Source organism: Ixodes scapularis, unplaced genomic scaffold (genome assembly GCF_016920785.2).
Source record: "Ixodes scapularis isolate PalLabHiFi unplaced genomic scaffold, ASM1692078v2 PGA_scaffold7__128_contigs__length_106722199, whole genome shotgun sequence".
NCBI classification, from domain to species: Eukaryota; Metazoa; Arthropoda; class Arachnida; order Ixodida; family Ixodidae; genus Ixodes; species Ixodes scapularis.
In genome coordinates this window covers 89705044-89725149 of record NW_024609882.1, presented here as the reverse complement: position 1 = coordinate 89725149, position 20106 = coordinate 89705044, and positions in this window count along the sequence as shown.

The following is a 20106-nucleotide window of genomic DNA, read 5'->3' as shown; positions in this document are numbered from 1 at the left end:
CGTCCCCGTAATTGCCGAATCATGTGCTTCGCTGCTTTCCTCACCGAGTCGCTTCAAAACGTCCTTTCCCAAAGGCACGTTTGGGCGTCGGGTGCGAGAGGTCGTGATGAATGTCTACTTTCAAATTCGGCGGGAGACTCCAACCGCGTCGTACCGCGAATGCGTTGAAAGCAAGAAAAGCGTCCGGGCCACTACAGTTCACTGATACGTGGCGAAATCAGGGCACCCCTTTACCTGCCGATCACATTGAACGCCGAGAAGCTGGTGGAAGAGACTGCGCCTCGAGCCCTGGTATATCCAGACCATAAAAGGAAACATCAACGGCCGGGTCATCGGGCACCTTGCAATATGTACTTAAATCTCGAAACTATGCGGAACAGGTGGAAAGCTCGAACACAGCGGCCAGCGTACGCACTGACGTCCCCCGTGGCTAAATTTCAGAACGTGAAAGGGCACTTTTTAGGCCTGTAGCAGACGAAATACTCGGCGAGCGTGGGTGGCGTGAACGACCAGCGGAGCAGCGGAGTGATACAAAATGGCAGGCGAGATCGCGTGACCTATTGCCGGCGTGTGATTGGCTCCGGCCACACGTAGCTTTGGCTACGCTCGGACGGAATTTGAAACGAAGTATAGCGAGCCCTCAACCCCACTACAGGCAGCACATCAGTGCTGGCCCATCGTCGGCACAATATTGGATTCACTGGATTTCGATACTAGACCAAAAATTGATTCGCAACCCACTCCAACCTTGGACCAGTTAAATTTCCGATATTTGGCCAGTGACGATCTGTGGTTACAGCTATATTTATTTTAATACTGGCATTCCAATTTATCCTATCCACAAAACAATATCTCTAACAAATGCTATGCCACAATTTCAAATATTGGATTCCAATAGCATTCAGAGATTTTCAATATCGGTGTCCAATGATAGGCGACGATTTCCGATATTGCTATCCAATGACACAGCATAGTATTGTCATTATCATAACGTAGAAAACCCGAGACTGTGGTGAAAGCAGGGAAACGGTGTCGGAGAAGAAAGACAGGAGAAAAGAACCCCTCAAACTCAGCTACTGCGTTTATTTCCACAATGTCTCATATACCCACAACCTAACCACCGAGGGAAAATAAGCGCCAAAAAAACACGGACAAAGAGTAGATTGACAACGACACAGGGCGCACTCTCAACTGAATTTATTAGGAAAAGAACACAAACTTATATACCAATGGGAGCACACTATCAGACACCACACGTCACGTTAGTCTCCGCCCAGACCACGTTTCAAATATTCAAACTCATTCGTAGACAGAGCCAATGATGTATCACTAATGCATTTTTTACCCCTTCTCCTAATCTCAAATGCCTCGTGAAGCTCGCGTGACACTTTGTTTCTGTACCTCGCCAATATTTTAGTGCTGTCAAATGATGGGTCGCAAGTGCATCTTTTGCAATGTACCAACTGGCCCATCTAAGCATTTTATTGCTAACCACCGACCACCGACATTGTGGAAATAAACGCAGTAGCTGAGTTTGAGACGTTCTTTTCCCCTGTCTTTGTTCTTCGACTCCGTTTCCTTGCTTTTACCACAGTCTCGGATTTTCTACATTATGATCAACATCCACCAGCTCGCCTGCGCACTCACAGTTTTTTCATTGTCATTAAAGGGGCACTCAAGTGCTTTTTGGAGAAGTTTGTTTTTGAAAGCATATTGTTTGTTGGGCTTCAGTCAACGAAAATGACCAGTTATAGACGGCAAGACGCAGAAATAAACTCGCAGCAAAACAAATACGCAGGCACTATTTTCTCTTGGGGAGTCCATCCTGTGTCCCCACCACCGCCATAAAATTCAACCAATAAAAATTGTTAATTTCATGGAGATTACGAAAGTTACTAATATTTCTCTTTTAGACACATGCTCATTATATTTTGACAACCACGTCAAATCTTGGGATGCAGGTGACGTAATGCAGCTATTATTGATTGAAAACGAGCGAACTATGTTTTCTCCTTGCCTTGTTACGCGGGAGTGATGTGCCCGCGTGGCGACGCGGCTGCGTCGCTCCGTCGAGTTCAACTCCGTCGTCTGCCGGGTTTCTTACCGATGCTCCCACTTCATCCCGTTCTCGAAGCAAGGTTCGCGAAGACGCGAATGATTACGTTGCACCGGGCAAGAAAACGACCATCGAGGACCTCCTCCACATTCCTCGTTTCCGTGCGGACAGCTTCGAGGCGTTCGCCAGCGGTGACCGTAGTTGTGGACGCCATCAGTCTGCTGTACCGACGCTTACCGAGCGAGGAACCCGCGAAAAAGTCCTGGTAAGTGTTTGGTGATTTTTGTGTGTTTCAACGTCGCATTGTGCAGCAGTCTGCGTGACATACGTGTTCGAAGGGTGTTTTGTAGAAGAGAGAACCGTGTTTTTCGATCCGCGTAAGTAAACTACGCATCGTAGAAAGCTGAATATCGCTGAGAGACTAGTGATGGCGACAGAATGCGAAAGTTTGCGAGCATGACGTTACCTGAGCCAAAAGGATATTAATACTTTATTTGTACTCAGTGTGGGAGGATTACACACGCGTACAGGGTCACAAAAGGCAATGCTGCCCATACCGGAATGGAGCCGATGCCCATCTAAGCCTAAAAACGTCACGGTTTTTCTTCTTTTTTTTCTTCTAGGACCCAGGTTTTCTTTCTTTTACCACAGACTCGGGTAGTTTTGAACATGATCAGCATCTACCAGCTCGCCTGCACACTAATTGTCGTCGTGTTCTGCGGTGCAGTTTATTTACTTGGACCAGAATGCACGGCTCTGTTTTCTCAAACAGCTGCCACATCTCGCAAGCCATCCCGGCCTGCCGGTTCGAGCTTCATAACTGAGAACACGCTTCGTTCGCGAGCTTAGAGCGTGTATGCGCAGCCAAAGCGCGGCGAAACGAGCGAATGTGCCTGTGCCTGTCGTGCGGGTTCCCAGGAGTGGCTCGCGCATTGAACGGCCAGTGCGCGAGCCACACGGGACGAGCGCAGCGCTCGTCCCGTGTGATTCTTCTGCATCCTCGTCTGTTTTTGCTGTTCCCTACGATGAATTCCCACCAACTCGCCCGACTCTCCATTCTTCTAAGTGTTAGAAACCAGGCATTGTGAAAAACGTTGTAGTATAAAAGTGATATTTGCAGGTCCTAGTCTCAGCAGCTGGACTACTGCATCCCGCAAGGCAGAAAGGATCCCGAGGGGCTGCACTGTCGTGATGAATCTCCCTGGTCGTGGGGGAGCCAGTACCGTTGGATACTTTCGACTCTGCCGTCCCCTACTGCAGCAGCGAGGTGCCATACAACTGCATATTTCCTGCTCCCAGCAGCATGCCAGACTCTGAGGCGACATACTCTCCATCCAACCCTGCCAAAGGTTTCGAGAGGTAAGCTATGCGTATGTGCGCCTAGAACTTAGACGTTTGTCTGATCTTTGCACGCCTTGCGCATTTGTTTACCCTCCCTCCGCATGCGTCCACATGCTTGTGCCCCCTTTAATTTTGCCCAGTGACATTGCTTGCTTCCTTCGTCATCGTGTGTTCCTCATGCCTTTTATGCTATCTGTTGCTTGTGTGCCTCTCCTTGTGTTCCGATGCGCCACAGACGAGTATTGAAATACATGCTCTCCGCATATTTTTTTATGTCCCTCGCACGTAATACTGCATTGACTTTTCTTTTCATGTGCTGCCACAGACATCATGAAGAGGCTACACCTTGGCAAAGCAGCTCTCCTGTTGGTCTTTAATAAATGGGGCTTTCATCGAGGAGGTAGACTGGAACTGTATAAACCAAACCCGGGCAACTGTGCATGACAGCACAAACATTTAACACAAGTTCGATGCCATTCAGACTTACAAAGCTAAACGTATTTTCCAGTCTACACTACGGTTTCCCCTCCCATCTGCAACATTGTCTCTTCTCAATAATTCACTGGTTCATGCCTTGCTAACCTTTGAGGAAACAAATGAAAATAGTTTTAGCCAAAGCCGAATGATTATGCAGAGGTTTGTTCGGACAGTAGAACTTTTGCCAAGCACCAAGAAGCATGCTGGAAGTGCATTTACACACGGCATCTGCAAGAGTAACTGTTGCAGGTGCCAAGACATGCACACTCAGCATTTGCCTATGTCCCCACCATTCTCCTTTGTGCCTTGGCAGAAAGGTTTGATTTCAACCACTGAAAGGAATGTCAGTTATTCATTTACTGGGTAACTCGTATGTGCATTGAAGGAGCAAAAACAAACCTTGTTCCTAAACAGCCTAGTGTACGAGCCTTACCAGCCAATGTGGCTCTGCGAACCTCACGACAGACTAGTTTCGAAAATTGTGAACTAGGAGTTAATGTTTTAATAAACAGCACCACGTGACTCGCGGCGAGCTGCTCTGTCGGTTATGCTGTCGGTAAAACACCCGGATTTAAAGCATTGCGTTGTTCTGCTCTTAGGGACTATATAGTGCTGTGATCGCTACTACCCAACCTTGGTATCACACCACTACTGCAAAAAGTCACTGTAAAATTGACAGTAAACTTGCAAAAATGATACCTATACAATTATCTTGCAGAATATTACCTTATTTAGTAATAACTGTGTCAATATGCATTTAAAAAGAAACCTAAACCTTTGTTCCCTGAAATACAAAATATCAACTTTTAGGTTTGGCAACAAAATATTGTTACCGAATGTTTAAAAAAGATAGGCGAAAATTCGGTTCTGTTAAATTCCAAGATTCGGCACCGAATTTTCGATTCGGCAAAAGTTTGGCCCATCACTATTATCTAGTCTCGCTGCTTTCAAGATAATCTGCAAATAACAAAATTCATCGAGTCACCCAAAACAAACCATCTTAAAAAATGTGCTTCCTCTTGGAGGTCACGGGAAACTCGAACAGCTATGAATGGGCAATATGCAAAAAAAAAAAAAACAAAAAAAAAAAAACAGTGTCCCTAGTGGTTCAGGTGCACTCTGGGAGCAGGAGACTGTCAATGATAGTTTCGGTTTCACTGGGTCGTGCATCTGTTGTGCTATTGTCTTCGCACCACCATTGCTCATGTTGTTTTGGATGCTCCACACTTGCGCACGATGCAGTAAGTACCCTTTTCTTCTCGTTGCTACATATCAATCGCAGCAAATAACGAAGCAATTTGGATTTTTTCTGACACGGGGGACGAGCAAAAACACCATACCGGTGAGGTCAAGTGAATGCAGATCGAATGCCGTGCCAGCTCACCGCGTGCATTAGTTTGCAACCTTGAGAACAGCCACTGAGACTAGTACTTTGTTTCTATAACACCCTTGTTTCCGCGGCCAATTTTCACACAGCAACGTAGCAAAGGGCACACGTTTGTGCTTGAATGTTCTCGTACAGCGAGCTTCGTCATGTATTGTGTTAGCCCAATTGCAAATAGCGATTGGCGAAGCAAAAGTGTCATGAGTGCTAGTCTCAGTGGATGTTTTCAAGGTGGCAAACAAATGCACGCAGCGAGCTGGCACGGCATTCGGTGTACGTCGCTCTACGTTCACTTCAGTTCGGCGTTGGAATGTTCTCGCTCGAAACCCGTGCCAGCAAAATAAATTGTTTCATTATTCACTGTGTTAGATTTGCAGCGACAAGAAGAAAAGGGCACTTAGTGCGTCGTTCACAAGTGTGGAGCAATCCACAGCGACATAATGGCAATGTGGAGACGATAGCAGACGACAGATTCACAACCCGATGAAACCAAAACTACTTATTGACAGTCTCCTGCTCCCAGAGTGCACCTGAACCGCTAGGGTCACTGCTATTTTACTTATTGCCCATTGGCTCCAATAGCTCATAGCGTCCGCTGCAGTCAGTTGTAAGGTGAAACGGAGTATAGAAATATTTGCACAGAAGGTGCCGCGAAGATAGCAGCCAACAAAACCCCGAGTTTTCTTGGTGAGAAGTTATGCAAATCGATTACAACTTTGAAGTGGGCAATAGTAAGTTGTCACTTGGCTCTCACGGCTAACAATACATTTGTGTGAAGACCGACCAATGGACGATGCAATGTGTACTTTTGTGGTGAGAAAAACATGGTTCTATACCCAGTATAACAAAAACACTTTTATTCAGTCGCACAATCGGGGCACAGGAGCCCGGAAAAGATGTCGCTGGCGATCAGTCCCCAATTGTTTTCACCGTGCAGGAGGCAAGTGGTCGCCTGTTGCTCTGCCCCAGTCGCAGTCACAACCATAGCATCCACTGCCTATAGGCAGCGTACCAGAAGCACTTGAAACAATATCCATTGACTGAATGTAAGAAAAAAACACCACTTTAATTAACCACATAAACTGAAGCAATGATCACACTGATCAGATCAGATGTAAACAGCAATACTCTATACTCTCAAGTGTACACGTCTTGTGTTCGTTTCCCTGGGAAGCCAATAATATATTATGCTGCTTTTATGTTCCCTTTCGCTGTGCATGTGATGCATCTGCCAACGAACAGCTAGTATGCACAACAGACTATAAACACTGCAGAGAAGTGAGCTTGTACTGTATACCAAGCACAGCACAAATGTCGAGACAACCTTGCTCCTGAAATATGATCCACCATGAGCTCTGTAAGAAAGCGGAATCTGGTAAGGACGGCAAGAAGGCGATCCCAGATTTTTTGCGAAAGAAGCTTCTGTAAAGGGAACAATTCAACCAATTTCGTGATCAGTCACGACAGGAAGATACTGAATACTGTACGGATTATGAGGAAACAATCCTATTACGAGTCGCAGGAAACAATCTGCCAAGGAAAGTGGCTTACGATTGGTTGCATAAATCCTGGTAGGAGACCTTCGCGTTGCTTTGACTTCTGACATCCTGGGCAAGTGTGGGCATATTTCGCATATCCTGCCTGATTCTTGATCAAGTCTTGACATGACGTAACTTATTGCAAGTAATACTGCTGCTGCTGTGACCTGATGAGGCTGAATCATGGAAGTGACTAATGAACGGCGTTCGAAGTTTCACAATCCTGAAAGGCGAGCCATGGGCGGCATCGTATGCTTGAAAAATGTAGCTGAGAAGAAGTCCATTCTCCCTCAGCAAGTATGAGTCGTACCTACCGTTGCTCTCGGTGGGGCCTATCCTTTGTTCAGCAAGTTTCTCACATACCTGTAGACGGAGCTCCCCAACATCAGTCGGCCACAATGGCAGTTATTCGCACCAATGCATCTTCGTCCTGAGCGGGAAGGACCTGCAAAGGACCATACGAGAGCACATCTGCCGCAACAAAACTCCTTTCTTGTATGTAGTGGCTTAGTGGTATGCCTGCAATGTCGGAGCTCATTGTGCAAGACGTCCGACTGGATTCCGCAAATTATTCGGCCAGGAGAACACTTGGCTGGTCTGGATCTGAAAGTATGTGCCATTGAAATACATGTTAAATGTTTTTAGGGCAAAAATAATGGCGAGACACTCCTTTTCCATTGCATAATAGTAGTGTTTGGCCGCTGTCGGCATGCGGCTGGTGAAGGTAACTGGCCGAAGAACGCCGTTGCGTTCCTGAAGCAGGACTACACCAAGGCCAGAGTCGCTGGCAGCAGTTTGATCAACAAACGGGTTAAAGAGACCCGGAAACTAACGAAGCAAAGTCGATGATTGCCTTGGAGAGCCGAGGGAAAGCGTCTTGTTGCTTTTGTCTCCAATGCCAATTTTCTCTTTTGCACAAAAGCAAATGCAAAGGGTTAGCTATCTTGGCGCAGTGTGGGACGAGTTGGCAATAACATCCAATCAATTCTAGAAAGCATTGCAAGCTCTTGACGTCTTGCGGCTCCGGGCAATCGGTTATCGCGCACCTCTTGTCTCGATTGGGGTGAAAAACTCGAGTTAACAGCAAAGCCAAGAAGGTTCATTTTCTTTTCAGGGTGAACTGTCAAGTTGGCATATTGCATTTGCTCACGGGCAATCCTAAAATGTTCGAGGTATTTCTTGAAAGATTGGGGAAAATGACGCCATTCATGTACACCATCACAAACTTGCTCTTTGTATCATCGACACCAATGTCCATTCGATGTTGAAAGGTATCCGGCAAATTTGAAAGGCTCGAACACTCCCCTGTGACGGGTGAAAACGGTTGTCGAAACCTCCTCTGGGTCTATCTCGATCATCTTAGACTGCAGTCAAGCGTTGTGAACACCTTCGTGTTGTTGATCGCGTACATGATCGAGTCGATCAAGGGAAACTGGTATGAATCTCTCACCGTTACAGCGTTGGGGCTGCGACGGGAGAAGCCCAACGACTCTGGGAGTTGCAAACAGCTCCGGTGTCGATCCACTCCTGTAGTGCTGCATTCAGGAGAGCTCGGACATGGACGATGAGGGGCTTTGGGTTGCACCGCAGTTGGTCGAGCGTTGCCAGTCTCGATTTGATGCAGCAGCACATCAGTCTTTCCCGGAACTTCCGTGTAGTACTTTGGTGTAAATGGCTGCAAGATGCTCTCTAGCTGTTGCTTCTGTTTCCTGGACGCTGGACGCACCTGCAGGGCGTCTTAGACACCGGCAGGAAAGGCTGCAGCAAGCCTTGTTGTACAGAGAGCCGGGAGAGTTGCGCCGGTAATGCAATCCTCTCGCCTGGTGAAGGGGGTCACATCCAGCTGAATGTCCATCCGGCCAATAGCCGCCAACATCAAAGTCGAGCAAACGTTTTTCGCCTGCAATAAAATATCCACCAAAAGGTAATTGGCACGTTCAATCTTCGCAGATAAAGAAAATGCTAGCGTGCCTCTTCGTCGAATAGAATGCCGAGCCTTGCAGCGCACTACAGAAATGTATTTTAGGAACAAAGCGGTTTTTTTTTTTGTTTTGCACAGCTCAAAAAAGTTTCCAATAAGCAAACTTTCTGCTCCGTTATCAAGAAGGGCGGCAAAGGGAATAGCAAGTAGACAAAGTGTCATGTGAGGCTCGATGTACTGATCTGTAGGTCGTATGCGACACAGACGAGAGAAGTGCTGGTGACTCGCTCATCCCGAGGCTGGAACGTGCTGCCGCCAGCTTGGGCCGGCGGCAGCGAGATCTCCAAGTTCAGCGTCGCGGGCCCTGTTGGTTTCCCTGGTTCCTCTGGCCCCGGCACCACCAGTGCGGGCATTGGCTGCGAGAATGGCCACGCTGTCCGTAGTTGTAGCAGGAACTTGGCTGCCAACGGACTTCTGCCGCTCTATTTCCCATGTTACCCCAGTCTCTCCAACACTGGCCGCTGCCTCTCAACTCCACTAGTTCATTCCCTCATTGCCAGCCACCCCTCGGCCCAAGCTTGGGCATTTGTTGGCCGTTCAATGATATCGAACACGGTTAGGCAGCCGGCCTTCGCCGTGGGGAGGCTGCACCCAGCCGCTTGAGAAGGTCTGCAGCATCTGCGGCAAAATTTCTCCCTGGTGCGGGCCCTCGGGGGGAGGGGGAGCAATTCTAGCTGTCTGGGGCTTCCCTGGATTAGGAATTTAGACTCTTGACGACCCAGCTTGTAAAAACATTGGACCTCCCGACGACAGTCAAGGGGGTTCAGGGCGAGGGGCAAGTAGGCGAGGTTGGCACAAACCCTTTTAGGAAGGTGTCGAGTCGTAGTTGCTCGTTCTCGGTTGACGCATGTGGGGGGTACCCACGCACAGGACAGCTCGGAGGCTTCTGCAGCTGGGGGCAGGAGGCCTGTAGTCCACGCAAGCTGCGATGGTTTCCTACACGAGGTCTTCAATGGTGTCGTAGTTGGACCCATGAAGACACATGTTGTAACAGGGGTGGCTGACGAACAATGCGAGTAACCCTCTGCGACTCTAGAGCAGCTTGCACTGCTTAGCTGAGCAGTTCCTGCATGACTCGAATATGCTCCACAAGGCCTACTCCTGGGTTCTGTGTATGACACTCGATTTCCCACCGGACTCGGGACTCGTACCCCAGCGTCAAAAACTCCTCTCGGAAGCTGCGGCGGAACTCCTCAAAAGATGGAAATAGAATGACTAATACCCGTGCCACACGGGCAACTCGAATGCATTTACAGCGAATGACATTCGTGTGATTGATGAATCGGCTCGCAACCTGTCGCGGGTGGAATGCCCCACGCTCGGAGTGTCGCATGCTGATTGGCCGATCGTTCAAATGTCATTCGTCGTAAATGTCATTCGAGTTGCCCGTGTGGCACGGGTATAAGGCCATACGCACGACATTGTGCACCATGACCGGAAGTGGCTATACGCACGACGCGGAAAGGTCACACTGGACAGAGCGTGTATCACAGGGAGCTCGTTAACCCCCCGCCTGCGTTCACGTCGCTTCGCTGCGACAGTATGCGGCTGCTAATTACAAAACTACCGTATTTACTCGAGTAATAGATGCACTGTTTATGAAGAAAACCTGAGGGTTCGCTTTTCCGCGGAGCACGCAGATGGCCAATCACCGCGATCGACGGCATGATCCAGCTGTTTACAGGACAGAAATAATGTTTTCGTCCGAAGGTACCATCTCTGAAGATTGCACTTGTATAGAGAATCGTGTTCTCAATCTGGTTATTCGCTATGTTACTTATGCGCAACGCAATGATTGGCTGTATATGTGTTTTGTGGAAAAGTAGATGGGAGGGCCTTGTTCATATATAGTGCGGCTATTACTAGAGTGAATAGAGTATTCGCCAATTGGCCCCCCCCCCCCCCCCCCTTTGCGGCGTCCAGCAGACAACCAAAGCCTCTGCTGTTCCCTATGCACCTCCGGAAGGGGAGACCATACCGTTTAGTTGAGTGAAGTTTCGTCGAAAACATTCATTCTTTTCACTGTTAATCTTAAAAATGTATATATTGCTAAATGCCTCAACAAAACAATGTTTGAGAAAAAAAAAGGTAAACCTACCAGGTTTACCTGGTCTGCTGCGTACGAGGCAGACGCGTTACCCCTATGCTACTTCACAGCTTAGAAAATCTTGTTTTGACAGTTAGTTTTATACGAGAACCAAAACGTTTCGCGTCGTGCGTATAGCCCTTTTCGCTCGAGGTGCAGTCAATTAGAATCTGCAACACCCACCATCGTCTCGCACTCGCCGGCAAGGCAAGGGGGAAGATCCGCTTCAGCACGTAGGCATCCGAGGTGCTACGCGTCCGAGGCGCTCGACGCTCTTCCGTAGACGCCCACACCGCCACGAAGTCGGCGACAAACTTGCGGTCGTCGAGCCCCTCGGGCTCGCGCTGCCGCTCGCCGCCGGTGCCGCCCGCGACGGCTGCTGAATGCTCCTTTACCAACTCGAGGGCGGTAGACATACGGTCACTGTAGGGTCATCGAGGGCCAGGATCTCAACCGAAGACGGACCGGAGCCCAACTCCGACTCCGTGTCGCTAGAGGAGTCCTCATCCTCGGCTCGCAGCTTGGGAGGCATGGGCAAGAAAACGAAAACGCACGGCGAACAAGACAAAAAACAATAAACATACACGTGAAGCGAACATTAAAAAAAGCAATTGTTCGCTAAGTGTTTTCTATTGAAAGGTATTCCGTGCGGACGTGCGGCAAGAAAAACGGGCGCCGATGATTGGAACAGTGTCGACGCCGATCGCAGTTTCACGATCGGTAAGTCGTACTCACTTGTTCCTTGTCGCCCCGCATTTTCTTCTGCCCATAGTGGCGTCTATTGTGGAAAGCGAGTCGTAGCTAACCCGGGCTGAGGCACAGCGAGTCGAAATCCAAGTGGTTCGTCACGCAGCGCGCCGGCCCTGCTGCTTGCGTTCGGCGGCAGGGTACACCCGGAGGCAGACAACCTGACCACGATCTCCCTCGGCATGCAGCAACCGGACTGGCACCTTAAAACAGAAAGCCGGCATCAATTAGACATGCGAGTTTTACAATAAAAAGCGTATCACCTATCAGTCCGTGTTGCGGAGCCGCGGAGTTCCGTCGCCGAGTGCGTTCTTCTCTTTTGAGTCCGGAGTCCGGTGTCGATGCCGAAGACGCTTCGCTCGCTTCGCAGCGCCGTTGAATGCCATCGTCTACGTTTGCGGCGCGTTCGAGGCGTCGGCGTCGCGCATAGAAGCGGCGTCGTACGGGGTGAACATGATATCTGCCGTGCGCCGAAGAATTTCCATACGACGACACCACATTCGATTAACGTTTTAAAATGAGTCCGTTCAATACGCACATGTTCGAAAAAATCAGTCCGCCGAATACGCGCTCATTTCAAAATCAGTCCGCCGAATACGCGCGCATTTCAAAATCAGTCCGCCGGGACTCGTAATTGGCTGGCGCACGCCCTTCCCTGCTGCCTTCCCGTCCGACAGCGCCCCTGACGGCTTGCGCCTAGGCGCAGAACACCGATCTTTGATTGGACTTTTAATAGGGAAATCGGCCGCCCTTGAATGTAATTTTAGGATTTTTAGGATGCTTAGAGCCCGTGGATTGCGTTATGACAATAAATAGACGATCTCAGAATCCACTTGAGTGCCCCTTTAAATTAACCAATTATATTTCGGCCTCTCCAAAATTGTAATCAAATCAGAAACCGATTTCTCCATTATAGTTATCCAGTTGTACACCTGGTTTCCCTAATATTGGCAATCAATGATATATCAATTTTATAATCTCATTATTTATTATTAGCCCAGATTTTCTAAGATTGTTATTAAATATTAGCCCAGCATTTATAAATATGTTAGGCAGGATACTTTCGAACTGCGCCAATTACGGCCGTCTTTTTCAGCAGGGCTTGGACAATTGCATGGTAAAACATTATTAGAAGAGCCCTGCAAGAACTTTTTTACCTTTTTTTTTTAATTTGCACCGAACCTGAGCACTCTGAACGTAGTAATTTAAACTCTTCTCTGATTTCGCTTTATCTTATTAGGTATAGGCTAAGTTATAGGCAAATTAAAATAACAAAAGATGCAAATAACCTCCTTCATGACGTCCTCGGTCGCTTGAGTGGTTGTGAAGTAGAGAAGGGGTAGTGAGCTCAGCGAGCGCTCCTGACTGCCGCACTCCGTGTCGACGGTTCGAGAGGGCGCCACTAAAGCATGTTCTGGATAGGCTGTATGAAGCGGGCAGTCAAGGCGGCTCGCACTGCATTTGCTGCGCGAATAAACACTAATTCGGCATGACACGTCATTGGCCACAAACGACAGCAAACACGAGTAAAGATCAGTTCAGAACAGGAGCCACTTGCGCTGCCATACCGCCAAATGACAAAACCGCAAGCCAAACCTTCTCGCCAAAGGCTTTCAAACGCTGGGAACCGGTCTGATCCTCCAGCCAGTATACGACCGCAGCGCCGCCGTGTACATCCGGGACCTTTCTACGCTCGCCGCACGTCGGCGCCTGATCCCACCACCCCTTTCTACTATGCGCCGCCTTTTTCACCGCTTGCTGGCGGGTATGTTGACGTGTCATTCCTTGTTTCCGTAGTCTATAAACTGCACTGGTTTCTCTTCTGATCTAACATACTGAGCAAACGCTACTTTTATCAATAACACGGCTCGCACCATTTATATTTTGTATTTCGACTAAAAATAAGCTTTTAGCGGCTCTGAGCAGTAGCAAGCCAAGGACCAAAGACCACGCGTTCCGCGCGCTTTCGGCACCGCGGGTCGTCCCCGAAAATGTTAGATGTTTGCGCGTCGCCCAGTTAAAATATGACGCACTGATATTTAGTTACTCTCTCCGTGCCCGCTGGCTAGCGCCAACCCCAAGAGACGTGAAAACCGCAAAAAGGGTAGCTGCTTAAGTATGATTGCCTGGCCCCTTTAGTAGCTGATACGAATACTGAAGAACGATCATTTATTGTATCATATGAATGTTTTTTATACACTAAATGTCAGAAAAAAGCAACGTCATCTACGTCTGCCTTACCCAAGAAAAAACAAGAAACACGCCATATTTTCAAATGATTCTCGTTTATTTTATAAGTGACATCCTCCCGTTGCAGAACTAGAGTATGTCGGCTATTCTGATTAATTGCAAATCAGCCAAAGTGACAGAGACCGCAAAGTAACGTCCCTTTAAAGCATCAACATCAAAGATAGTGCTTCTAAAAATCAACACTGATTTTTAGAAGCACTGGTTCCTTAAAATACTTCGTTCCCAAAACGTAAAGTGTTTAACCAGGATTCTCAACTCGATGACGGCACCCACGTCGAGCGCGCGAACAGAAAAGAGTTGCGAAATACAATCAAATATCTAAGCTTTTGTAATTATTTAGCGAATGGTATTGTACGTTCCGAAAGAAATATCAAGAACATAAGAGAAGGGAATGACCTTCTAAAACCACAAAGGCGCATTTATTTCGTAACAATTCAGATCGAGCAGGTGGTTGTCGCAGAGCGAACGTCATGTCCTCTGAACTAAGAATAATAACAGACAATTAAAATATAGGTTCAAGTAATAATATGTTTACCTTCCATTAGGTGAAAGAACATTTCAGACACCACACATATAAAATACTTAGGAATCGAAAACCATTTAATGTATTAAAACTCCTCTAAAAAATAAGACATTTCCAGGGGGACAATCCGTATGAATTAAATAATAATTGGATAAAGGCGGAGATATCTTTCTTAAGGCCACGGTCCCACTGAATGTGGCAGTTTTGGTACTTTTTGGCAGGTCATTACTCATCTTATTAAATACCGTTTGGTGGGAATGAAAAATTGGGTTGTGTGGTATGTTTATACAGCCAAGAACTTGGTCTGTCTCACAGGGGCGACGAGTCTCCCAGCTGTAGATGAGCAATTTAGCCAGTGCAGTACAACCGCTAGCCTGGGGTCTTTAACGTGCACCACGCAGTAGTGATACACGACCACATGCCGGTACGATGCTCATCCAGATCGAAACGGGCGGGGGTGGGGATTGAACCCAGGATCCCTGGGTTCTGCGCGCGAGCTTTCGCTCCACGTGCTCCGAGCTGGTGTGCGCTAGCCCACTCGGCCACCGGCCACAGAGTAGCGACGCTTGACCATATTGTGGCTTAAAATCAAGGTTGCCAGTTATCTGAAGCTTTATCTGAAATCACGGGAAACCCTTTTTCGTCCTCCACAAATGTTTAACCAGTTCGCGACAAAGCAAAGCAATATTACATGAACCTCCTAACACCGAATCTAATGCTGAGGAAGTGGCACTTTTGAATCATGATAATCGGCAGCTGAGTCTGCTCTGCACAAACACCAAAATGGCGGCGCTCACAACAATGTAGGGGAACAGAGTGCCGATACTCTAAGCGCAGCTCATTTAGTGGCTCTAGTTCCCGCCAACCTCCTTTTCCCTGACTGGAACTGAAACTAAATACGAATAATACACCATTATTATAGCTTATTTAGTTAAAACCAACTTCACATAATGAGAGGAGGAAGCGGCCGGGTAGGAGAAACGCGGGTTTAATGAGTGACTGTTCTAACCGTCTCAGAAGAGAGAACGCCAGCTTGCGCTGGTTTCAAAAATATCAAAAGAAAAGAGGCGGCACGCTGTGTTCTTTGTGATTGTGCGTCTAATTTATATACAGGTATATTTGAAGATCGACAATGGACGTCGATCGTCTTGAGGTAATGTAACGTAATAACACAATATAAATAATAAACATAATGAGGGACTGAACGACTTAATTTTTTAATTCATGGATTGCAATATGGCGGTAGCCTATTAAGCTTTTTACTGTTGATGAAGGGCAATATGAGGTGGCGAGGTGATGATTAAATTATGAGCCTCTATAAGGACGACAATATTAGTGGGTATTGAACCACAACGTACAGTGCCAGACTTGTTTCAAGTATCTTGTGCCCAAAGACTTTTCTTCACCCGCAACAGATTATGGTAGAATCAAGGAGGATGCTGCTCTACAACTGTACGTGGAACAGGAAAACCGCACTGTGCGAGAGCGCGGCTTATTCATTATATAAAGGACAGATTTCTAGCAGCATCCCCTGATGGACTGCTTGGAACAAATGGCCTAGTTGAGGTAGTGTCGCCGTTCCAAAATAATCTTATAGCCTACGGAAACCGCAAAATAGTGTGAGGTGAAAAAAAAGGAGCCTGGTGTGAAAGGTCCTAATCACCACCATAGCTTCTGCTACCGAATCCAAGGGCAGTTACACAACACACAAAGAGAGTTTTGTGATTTTGTTGTATTTACACTCAATGGCTTTGATACCTAACGTATTCACAGGGACGACACCTTCTGGTCAAACAACATAGAGCCTTTTCTACTGAATTTTTACATGAAAGGCCGGACTTCCGCTGAAATTCCTCACGTAGACGAGTTGTCCAATCGAATAAACTGCCATTACTCCCGATCTGGGAATCTCTCGATCTTCGTTCGTAAGCCATAGTGTCATGAGATCGAGGGGTGTGGCTTTTCGTCCGCCGAACAATGCTTGGACGCGTGTTTTTCTCGGTGAAGATGAGACCGTCGCGTGCTGCCGGAACAATAACCTGGCGATTCTTCAAGAGGGCTTTCTTCGTTTCACACACCATCTGTTTTGCTTGCCCGCTAGTTGCAGGATGGTATGGTGCACTAATGTGGCACCTGATGCCATTTTTATTTCTCTCAAAAAACTTGTATATTTCATTTGAAAGAAGATTCGGCGCGCTATCATAGAAAAATATTTTCGGTAGGCCAAAAGTAGCGAGAAGAGAGCGTAGAACGTCAATGGCGCGTTTGGATGTCGTGGCATGCATCGTGTAAACTCCCAATCACTTACAGTTCGCATGTACCATGACTCCGCAGATGTGGATACGTTTTGCCGCCCACCGACTGAATAGTGGATCGTTTTCAGTTACTGTTCATGATGACGCTGGACTCGAGGAAGACCTCGAGTCTTTCCAGAAAGTTAGCCCAGGTGCCAACACTTTTGTCGAAAGCAGTAAGATTCTTGAAACGTCGAAAACGTCGGTAGCGACGTGCTGTGCTTGACACTGGACACTTACCATTCGCTGAGAAGAAACTTGCTTGTTCGTCTGCCACGAGTCGTCCGATATCAGGTCATCCCCGCCACACCGTCTCCAGACAAAACAGGTCTCCATTGTCCGCGTGTCCATATAGTTAGCAATCACGTGAACCTATAAATTCCCGAACGCTCATCACTTGCCGTTGCTAAACGCTGCCCAATCATAGCACTTTCATTGCAAATAAACGTATTCCTGTTTATACTGACGCTTTTCATTATATTCCTCCTAAGCTGTACTTACAACATAATGTGTGTCGGTACTTTCGAAAATATTGCAACGGCCGTTTGTTTTCTGGGAATTATAATGTAACAACCTTTACAACATCTTCCGGACCCTGTGAAACACAATATTTCGTGCCCTTTTTTTGTCATCATTAAAATGGTGAGGTAAGTACCGTAAATCGCGAAGCAGTTTACTTGACGTCCGCTTTCACTGGCATCATGGAAAATGTATTCTTCTGAGCGTGCATTTCTGCAGAGGAAGTTTTCATTGATAGAATATTGACACGTCAATCAACATTTGATTCCTTCTTGGTAAGATTTATTGCGAAAGCCCGTGGCAACCGCCGAACCGCATCTCCCTATATCAGCCTGACATTCTCGCATACATAAGTTTGCTGGGCCACGCTTTTAAGCCAGCTGAGCACAGCTGGCAGCGGCGCAAGCAAGGCCACGAGGGGAACGTGATGGTGCTCAAGCCATCCCACCGTGAACCAGTATTTCGGCCACTCCACGGGTGCGTGTCGCCATCTATTGGTTGAACTAACGCCCTGTTCAAGATGGCTGCCGCGGGACCGCAGCCTTAATCATACGCATTCTTGTGAACGTTAGAGTCGTCATACTACTGAATGAGCTTTCTTGGGCCAATGAAGAAACGCAGCTTTATTCTTCGCATTAGCCCAGCCTTATCCAGTTTTAGCCAAGATGTCGTGCAATCAATGCACAGTTGTATTAGAAAATTATCTGGATATAACCGGTAAAAAAGCCCCAATTAACCTGGCTCATATCCTTAAGTGTGTTTTTTTAAGGCCCTTATATGTTACCGAACACTGCTTATCTGGCGGTACTTAATCCTTTTTCTCTTTTGGTCTGTCAAAGGTATGCAAGAAAGACGAGAATGCGATCTGAACAGAAACTTATAAGTCGTCAATCCTAAGTTATAGGGTCTGGAAGAAAGCGCAAAGAACCCCGTAACTCAGAAGCGACCAAATCTGTAAACAAGTTCTTGGTTGTGTGATGTTTGATTGCGAAAAACAAAAACAAGTCAAGATAAACAAATCTTCTTCTTCGTGTTTAGAGGATACTGATAACACGTCAAAATCAGAGCTGTCAAATTGAAGTTCAGGTTTTTCTTTTGTTTTTTTTTATCTTCCAATCCGACGAGAGGCACCTGGCTCGTTCCGGCGGAGGACTAGCGATTAATTTCGACCATCAGGGGATCTTTTTTCACGGGCTACCGAAAGCTCGTTTAGAGGCAACACCTCCTAGAAAATAGGGCTGAAGTGCTGAATTTTTCTGCGACACAAACGAAGGTCAGCGAGCACTGGCCACAGACTGGAGACCAGGACTGCGTCGGTGTTCGGTGGGAACTGGGGATGCCGCGAACTTTTTTCGAATTCGAAATTTCGATGATCGAATCAAGCGGTTCGAAATGTTCGAAAGATTTCGAATTTTCGAACTTTTCATATCGAGAATTCGACGGAAGTCAAATTTTCGTTTTTTGTTAAACTAAGAAGTTCGACGCATTTTGAAATTTCGAACGTATTACGCTGAAAAATTTGATGCTTGTCGAACTTTCGACCTTGACAGACTAAAACATTCGATGATCTTCGAACTTCCGCATTTCTCGCACTAAAAAGCTCGAAGCTTTTCAAACTGTCGAACTTCCTACGCTAAGAAATTCGATAATTTTCGAACCTATTAATCTTAAGAATTCAAAAATTGTCGAACTTTCGATTCCTGAACAGTCAAAAGGTAGACGAACTTCGAATTTTTAGGGTAAAAGTTCGAAGTTCCTCGACCTTCGAAAGACGGGCGGGCGGTTTCATTTGGATTTAAGCAGTGAGGTACATTCGTAATTTTTTTTTTCTCGCATTTTTACATGTGGTGCCACATTCTTTGCGAAAGACAATGCCGTTTATTTCAATCATCTGACATGCTTGGTTTAAAAAAAAATAGATTCCCGAAGGAGCGAGGAAGGGCGACGGGGTTTTGACAATTGTCGTTTGTGCCATATTTGAAGCGCTCTGTAGCCGAAGATATTCATGGTAGAGGTGTTAAACTTTTTAAGAATGATCAATGTACAACCTAGGTAAGTGTCGTCTTAAGATATGATTACTGTTGTTCAAGACGAGTTTCGATGAAATATCCAAATATGTATCTACGGGCAAGCATGCCCTAAACTTGGTAATTTTTTTCGTCGAAATTGTTTGCGGTATCAAATTTAAGTTGACACCACAGACAGTACATATCATTAACATCTGCAGAATACAAATTAATGTTTCACGTTGAGGAATAAATTAACTCAGGGAAAAAGATTTCTAATATTGTTCAAAATCGGCACGTCAAAAAAAAAAAAAAACAACAACAACAACAACAAAAAACAAAAAAAAACATTTATTATTATTTTTTTTTTCATTCACTTTTTTGGGACGTGTTTCTTTTAGCCTGTACACATTTTGGTAGGAGAAACTTGTGTCGTAGTTCAGGACTTCTGAATATGCAAGCATACCACACTTCCGCGGATTCTTGGTAGTTTTTTTTCTCCAGCTTTTTATTTTTTGGATTAATTGTTATGTTTATTTATTTATTATTTTTTTCCCAACGGCACAATTGTTTAGGTCAAAAAGACATAGCTTTGAATTTCCGAACCACTAAGCATGTGACGAGTAGTGCCTTCTGACAACGAGTTTTTAAGAATGGCCATCTACGCGAACTTTTATGCAGTGAAGAGCGACAGTAGCTATACATATGCATAAATAATTTCAGATTAAAATAAGCTCGACCATGCCCTCTTTCCCCGTATTGTTTTCTTTAACAGTCCGAAATATCTGGGGGGGGGGGGGGGTGAGAGTGGACCCCCCCTCCCCCCTTCTCCCCCGTTTTTCCGGTTGCGACGCTGCTGGTATGGTAGAACGCTCCTCGACCTCAAGTTGTGCCGGCTTCTGTG